The following is a 9,463-nucleotide window of genomic DNA, read 5'->3' on the forward strand; positions in this document are numbered from 1 at the left end:
CTGGAGTGTACAATAAATACTGACCTGGAGAGTACAAAAAATACAATAAATACTGACCTGGAGAGTACAATAAATACTGACCTGGAGAGCACAATAAATGTTGACCTGCAGAGTACAATAAATACTCATCTGGAGAGGGCAATAAATACTGACCTGGAGAGGGCAATAAATATTGACCAGAAGAATGCAATAAATATTGACCTGGAGAGTACAATAAATACTGACCTGGAGAGGGTAATAAATACTGACCTGGAGATTACAATAAATACTGACCTGCAGAGTACAATAAATAATGACCTGGAGAGTATAATAAATACTGACCTGGAGAGGGCAATAAATACTGACCTGGAGAGTACAATAAATACTGACCTTTTGAGTACAATAAATACTGAGCTGGAGAGTACAATAAATACTGACCTGGAGAGGACAATAAATACTGACCTTGAGAGGGCAATAAATATTGACCAGGAGATTGAAATAAATGCTGACCTGGAGAGTACAATAAATACTGACCTGGAGAGTACAATAAATGCTGACCTGGAGAGTACAATATATATTGCCCTGAAGAGTGCAATCATTTCTGACCTGGAGAGTGCAATAAATAATGACCTGGAGAATATAATAAATACTGACCTGGAGAGTATTATTAATACTGAACCTGGAAAGTACAATAAATACTGACCTGGAGGGTACAGTCAATACTGACCTGGAGAGAACATTAAATACAGACCTGGAGAGTATAATAAATACTGACCTGGAGACTACAATAAATACAATAAATACTGACCTGCAGAGTACGATAAATACTGACCTTGAGAGTACCATAAAAAATGACCTGGAGTGGGTAATAAATACTGACCTGGAGAGTACAATAAACACTGACCTGGAGAGTACAATAAATACTGACCTGGAGAGCTCAATACATATTGACCTGGAGTGTACAATAAATACTCACCTGGAGAGGGAAATAATTAATGACCAGGAGAGGGCAATAAATATTGACCAGGAGAGTGCATAAATACTGACCTGGATAGTACAATGAATACTGATCTGGAGAGTACAATAAATACTGACCTGGAGAGTAAAATAAATACTGACTTGGAGAGTACAATAAATACTGAACTGGAGAGGGTAATAAATACTGACCTGGAGATTACAATAAATACTCACCTGGAGAGTACAATGAATAGTGACCTGGAGAGTACAATAAATACTGACCTGGAGAGGGTAATAAATACTGACCTGGAGATTACAATAAATACTGACCTGCAGAGTACAATAAATAATGACCTGGAGAGTATAATAAATACTGAGCTGGAGAGTACAATAAATACTGACCTGGAGAGGACAATAAATACTGACCTTGAGAGGGCAATAAATATTGACCAGGAGAGTGAAATAAATGCTGACCTGGAGAGTACAATAAATACTGACCTGGAGAGTACAATAAATGCTGACCTGGAGAGTACAATAAATATTGCCCTGAAGAGTGCAATCATTTCTGACCTGGAGAGTGCAATAAATAATGACCTGGAGAATATAATAAATACTGACCTGGAGAGTATTATTAATACTGAACCTGGAAAGTACAATAATTACTGACATGGAGGGTACAATCAATACTGACCTGGAGAGTACATTAAATACAGACCTGGAGAGTATAATAAATACTGACCTGGAGAGTACAATAAATACAATAAATACTGACCTGGAGAGTACGATAAATACTGACCTTGAGAGTACCATAAAAAATGACCTGGAGAGGGTAATAAATACTGACCTGGAGAGTACAATAAACACTGACCTGGAGAGGGCAATAAATACTGACCTGGAGAGTACAATAAATACTGACCTGGAGAGTACAATAAATACTGACCTGGAGAGCTCAATAAATATTGACCTGGAGTGTACAATAAATACTCACCTGGAGAGGGAAATAATTAATGACCAGGAGAGGGCAATAAATATTGACCAGGAGAGTGCAATAAATACTGGCCTGGAGAGTACAATGAATACTGATCTGGAGAGTACAATAAATACTGACCTGGAGAGTAAAATAAATACTGACCTGGAGAGTACAATAAATACTGACCTGGAGAGGGTAATAAATACTGACCTGGAGATTACAATAAATACTGACCTGGAGAGTACAATGAATAGTGACCTGGAGAGTACAATAAATACTGACCTGGAGAGGACAATAAATACTGACCTGGAGAATACAATAAATACTGACCTGGAGTGTACAATAAATACTGACCTGGAGAGTACAATAAATACTGACCTGGAGAGTACAATAAATAGTGACCTGGAGAGGGCAATAAATACTGACCTGGAGAGTACAATAAATACTGACCTGGAGAGTACATTAAATACTGACCTGGAGTGTACAATAAATATTGACCTGGAGAGTACAAAAAATACAATAAATACTGACCTGGAGAGTACAATAAATACTGACCTGGAGAGCACAATAAATGTTGACCTGCAGAGTACAATAAATACTCATCTGGAGAGGGCAATAAATACTGACCTGGAGAGGGCAATAAATATTGACCAGAAGAATGCAATAAATATTGACCTGGAGAGTACAATAAATACTGACCTGGAGAGGGTAATAAATACTGACCTGGAGATTACAATAAATACTGACCTGCAGAGTACAATAAATAATGACCTGGAGAGTATAATAAATACTGACCTGGAGAGGGCAATAAATACTGACCTGGAGAGTACAATAAATACTGACCTTTTGAGTACAATAAATACTGAGCTGGAGAGTACAATAAATACTGACCTGGAGAGGACAATAAATACTGACCTTGAGAGGGCAATAAATATTGACCAGGAGAGTGAAATAAATGCTGACCTGGAGAGTACAATAAATACTGACCTGGAGAGTACAATAAATGCTGACCTGCAGAGTACAATAAATATTGCCCTGAAGAGTGCAATCATTTCTGACCTGGAGAGTGCAATAAATAATGACCTGGAGAATATAATAAATACTGACTGGAGAGTATTATTAATACTGAACCTGGAAAGTACAATAAATACTGACCTGGAGGGTACAATCAATACTGACCTGGAGAGTACATTAAATACAGACCTGGAGAGTATAATAAATACTGACCTGGAGACTACAATAAATACAATAAATACTGACCTGCAGAGTACGATAAATACTGACCTTGAGAGTACCATAAAAAATGACCTGGAGTGGGTAATAAATACTGACCTGGAGAGTCCAATAAACACTGACCTGGAGAGTACAATAAATACTGACCTGGAGAGCTCAATAAATATTGACGTGGAGTGTAAAATAAATAATCACCTGGAGAGGGAAATAATTAATGACCAGGAGAGGGCAATAAATATTGACCAGGAGAGTGCATAAATACTGACCTGGAGAGTACAATGAATACTGATCTGGAGAGTACAATAAATACTGACCTGGAGAGTAAAATAAATACTGACTTGGAGAGTACAATAAATACTGAACTGGAGAGGGTAATAAATACTGACCTGGAGATTACAATAAATACTGACCTGGAGAGTACAATGAATAGTGACCTGGAGAGTACATTACATACTGACCTGGAGAGGGTAATAAATACTGACCTGGAGATTACAATAAATACTGACCTGCAGAGTACAATAAATAATGACCTGGAGAGTATAATAAATACTGAGCTGGAGAGTACAATAAATACTGACCTGGAGAGGACAATAAATACTGACCTTGAGAGGGCAATAAATATTGACCATGAGAGTGAAATAAATGCTGACCTGGAGAGTACAATAAATACTGACCTGGAGAGTACAATAAATGCTGACCTGGAGAGTACAATAAATATTGCCCTGAAGAGTGCAATCATTTCTGACCTGGAGAGTGCAATAAATAATGACCTGGAGAATATAATAAATACTGACCTGGAGAGTATTATTAATACTGAACCTGGAAAGTACAATAAATACTGACCTGGAGGGTACAATCAATACTGACCTGGAGAGTACATTAAATACAGACCTGGAGAGTATAATAAATACTGACCTGGAGAGTACAATAAATACAATAAATACTGACCTGGAGAGTACGATAAATACTGACCTTGAGAGTACCATAAAAAATGACCTGGAGAGGGTAATAAATACTGACCTGGAGAGTACAATAAACACTGACCTGGAGAGGGCAATAAATACTGACCTGGAGAGTACAATAAATACTGACCTGGAGAGTACAATAAATACTGACCTGGAGAGCTCAATAAATATTGACCTGGAGTGTACAATAAATACTCACCTGGAGAGGGAAATAATTAATGACCAGGAGAGGGCAATAAATATTGACCAGGAGAGTGCAATAAATACTGGCCTGGAGAGTACAATGAATACTGATCTGGAGAGTACAATAAATACTGACCTGGAGAGTAAAATAAATACTGACCTGGAGAGTACAATAAATACTGACCTGGAGAGGGTAATAAATACTGACCTGGAGATTACAATAAATACTGACCTGGAGAGTACAATGAATAGTGACCTGGAGAGTACAATAAATACTGACCTGGAGAGGACAATAAATACTGACCTGGAGAATACAATAAATACTGACCTGGAGTGTACAATAAATACTGACCTGGAGAGTACAATAAATACTGACCTGGAGAGTACAATAAATAGTGACCTGGAGAGGGCAATAAATACTGACCTGGAGAGTACAATAAATACTGACCTGGAGAGTACATTAAATACTGACCTGGAGTGTACAATAAATACTGACCTGGAGAGTACAAAAAATACAATAAATACTGACCTGGAGAGTACAATAAATACTGACCTGGAGAGCACAATAAATGTTGACCTGCAGAGTACAATAAATACTCATCTGGAGAGGGCAATAAATACTGACCTGGAGAGGGCAATAAATATTGACCAGAAGAATGCAATAAATATTGACCTGGAGAGTACAATAAATACTGACCTGGAGAGGGTAATAAATACTGACCTGGAGATTACAACAAATACTGACCTGCAGAGTACAATAAATAATGACCTGGAGAGTATAATAAATACTGACCTGGAGAGGGCAATAAATACTGACCTGGAGAGTACAATAAATACTGACCTTTTGAGTACAATAAATACTGAGCTGGAGAGTACAATAAATACTGACCTGGAGAGGACAATAAATACTGACCTTGAGAGGGCAATAAATATTGACCAGGAGAGTGAAATAAATGCTGACCTGGAGAGTACAATAAATACTGACCTGGAGAGTACAATAAATGCTGACCTGGAGAGTACAATATATATTGCCCTGAAGAGTGCAATCATTTCTGACCTGGAGAGTGCAATAAATAATGACCTGGAGAATATAATAAATACTGACCTGGAGAGTATTATTAATACTGAACCTGGAAAGTACAATAAATACTGACCTGGAGGGTACAATCAATACTGACCTGGAGAGTACATTAAATACAGACCTGGAGAGTATAATAAATACTGACCTGGAGAGGGCAATAAATACTGACCTGGAGAGTACAATAAATACTGACCTTTTGAGTACAATAAATACTGAGCTGGAGAGTACAATAAATACTGACCTGGAGAGGACAATAAATACTGACCTTGAGAGGGCAATAAATATTGACCAGGAGAGTGAAATAAATGCTGACCTGGAGAGTACAATAAATACTGACCTGGAGAGTACAATAAATGCTGACCTGGAGAGTACAATATATATTGCCCTGAAGAGTGCAATCATTTCTGACCTGGAGAGTGCAATAAATAATGATCTGGAGAATATAATAAATACTGACCTGGAGAGTATTATTAATACTGAACCTGGAAAGTACAATAAATACTGACCTGGAGGGTACAATCAATACTGACCTGGAGAGAACATTAAATACAGACCTGGAGAGTATAATAAATACTGACCTGGAGACTACAATAAATACAATAAATACTGACCTGCAGAGTACGATAAATACTGACCTTGAGAGTACCATAAAAAATGACCTGGAGTGGGTAATAAATACTGACCTGGAGAGTACAATAAACACTGACCTGGAGAGTACAATAAATACTGACCTGGAGAGCTCAATACATATTGACCTGGAGTGTACAATAAATACTCACCTGGAGAGGGAAATAATTAATGACCAGGAGAGGGCAATAAATATTGACCAGGAGAGTGCATAAATACTGACCTGGATAGTACAATGAATACTGATCTGGAGAGTACAATAAATACTGACCTGGAGAGTAAAATAAATACTGACTTGGAGAGTACAATAAATACTGAACTGGAGAGGGTAATAAATACTGACCTGGAGATTACAATAAATACTCACCTGGAGAGTACAATGAATAGTGACCTGGAGAGTACAATAAATACTGACCTGGAGAGGGTAATAAATACTGACCTGGAGATTACAATAAATACTGACCTGCAGAGTACAATAAATAATGACCTGGAGAGTATAATAAATACTGAGCTGGAGAGTACAATAAATACTGACCTGGAGAGGACAATAAATACTGACCTTGAGAGGGCAATAAATATTGACCAGGAGAGTGAAATAAATGCTGACCTGGAGAGTACAATAAATACTGACCTGGAGAGTACAATAAATGCTGACCTGGAGAGTACAATAAATATTGCCCTGAAGAGTGCAATCATTTCTGACCTGGAGAGTGCAATAAATAATGACCTGGAGAATATAATAAATACTGACCTGGAGAGTATTATTAATACTGAACCTGGAAAGTACAATAAATACTGACCTGGAGGGTACAATCAATACTGACCTGGAGAGTACATTAAATACAGACCTGGAGAGTATAATAAATACTGACCTGGAGAGTACAATAAATACAATAAATACTGACCTGGAGAGTACGATAAATACTGACCTTGAGAGTACCATAAAAAATGACCTGGAGAGGGTAATAAATACTGACCTGGAGAGTACAATAAACACTGACCTGGAGAGGGCAATAAATACTGACCTGGAGAGTACAATAAATACTGACCTGGAGAGTACAATAAATACTGACCTGGAGAGCTCAATAAATATTGACCTGGAGTGTACAATAAATACTCACCTGGAGAGGGAAATAATTAATGACCAGGAGAGGGCAATAAATATTGACCAGGAGAGTGCAATAAATACTGGCCTGGAGAGTACAATGAATACTGATCTGGAGAGTACAATAAATACTGACCTGGAGAGTAAAATAAATACTGACCTGGAGAGTACAATAAATACTGACCTGGAGAGGGTAATACATACTGACCTGGAGATTACAATAAATACTGACCTGGAGAGTACAATGAATAGTGACCTGGAGAGTACAATAAATACTGACCTGGAGAGGACAATAAATACTGACCTGGAGAATACAATAAATACTGACCTGGAGTGTACAATAAATACTGACCTGGAGAGTACAATAAATACTGACCTGGAGAGTACAATAAATAGTGACCTGGAGAGGGCAATAAATACTGACCTGGAGAGTACAATAAATACTGACCTGGAGAGTACATTAAATACTGACCTGGAGTGTACAATAAATATTGACCTGGAGAGTACAAAAAATACAATAAATACTGACCTGGAGAGTACAATAAATACTGACCTGGAGAGCACAATAAATGTTGACCTGCAGAGTACAATAAATACTCATCTGGAGAGGGCAATAAATACTGACCTGGAGAGGGCAATAAATATTGAACAGAAGAATGCAATAAATATTGACCTGGAGAGTACAATAAATACTGACCTGGAGAGGGTAATAAATACTGACCTGGAGATTACAATAAATACTGACCTGCAGAGTACAATAAATAATGACCTGGAGAGTATAATAAATACTGACCTGGAGAGGGCAATAAATACTGACCTGGAGAGTACAATAAATACTGACCTTTTGAGTACAATAAATACTGAGCTGGAGAGTACAATAAATACTGACCTGGAGAGGACAATAAATACTGACCTTGAGAGGGCAATAAATATTGACCAGGAGAGTGAAATAAATGCTGACCTGGAGAGTACAATAAATACTGACCTGGAGAGTACAATAAATGCTGACCTGCAGAGTACAATAAATATTGCCCTGAAGAGTGCAATCATTTCTGACCTGGAGAGTGCAATAAATAATGACCTGGAGAATATAATAAATACTGACTGGAGAGTATTATTAATACTGAACCTGGAAAGTACAATAAATACTGACCTGGAGGGTACAATCAATACTGACCTGGAGAGTACATTAAATACAGACCTGGAGAGTATAATAAATACTGACCTGGAGACTACAATAAATACAATAAATACTGACCTGCAGAGTACGATAAATACTGACCTTGAGAGTACCATAAAAAATGACCTGGCGTGGGTAATAAATACTGACCTGGAGAGTCCAATAAACACTGACCTGGAGAGTACAATAAATACTGACCTGGAGAGCTCAATAAATATTGACGTGGAGTGTAAAATAAATAATCACCTGGAGAGGGAAATAATTAATGACCAGGAGAGGGCAATAAATATTGACCAGGAGAGTGCATAAATACTGACCTGGAGAGTACAATGAATACTGATCTGGAGAGTACAATAAATACTGACCTGGAGAGTAAAATAAATACTGACTTGGAGAGTACAATAAATACTGAACTGGAGAGGGTAATAAATACTGACCTGGAGATTACAATAAATACTGACCTGGAGAGTACAATGAATAGTGACCTGGAGAGTACATTACATACTGACCTGGAGAGGGTAATAAATACTGACCTGGAGATTACAATAAATACTGACCTGCAGAGTACAATAAATAATGACCTGGAGAGTATAATAAATACTGAGCTGGAGAGTACAATAAATACTGACCTGGAGAGGACAATAAATACTGACCTTGAGAGGGCAATAAATATTGACCATGAGAGTGAAATAAATGCTGACCTGGAGAGTACAATAAATACTGACCTGGAGAGTACAATAAATGCTGACCTGGAGAGTACAATAAATATTGCCCTGAAGAGTGCAATCATTTCTGACCTGGAGAGTGCAATAAATAATGACCTGGAGAATATAATAAATACTGACCTGGAGAGTATTATTAATACTGAACCTGGAAAGTACAATAAATACTGACCTGGAGGGTACAATCAATACTGACCTGGAGAGTACATTAAATACAGACCTGGAGAGTATAATAAATACTGACCTGGAGAGTACAATAAATACAATAAATACTGACCTGGAGAGTACGATAAATACTGACCTTGAGAGTACCATAAAAAATGACCTGGAGAGGGTAATAAATACTGACCTGGAGAGTACAATAAACACTGACCTGGAGAGGGCAATAAATACTGACCTGGAGAGTACAATAAATACTGACCTGGAGAGTACAATAAATACTGACCTGGAGAGCTCAATAA

The sequence above is a fragment of the Pristiophorus japonicus genome, chromosome 29 (assembly GCF_044704955.1).
Source record: "Pristiophorus japonicus isolate sPriJap1 chromosome 29, sPriJap1.hap1, whole genome shotgun sequence".
NCBI lineage: Eukaryota > Metazoa > Chordata > Chondrichthyes > Pristiophoridae > Pristiophorus > Pristiophorus japonicus.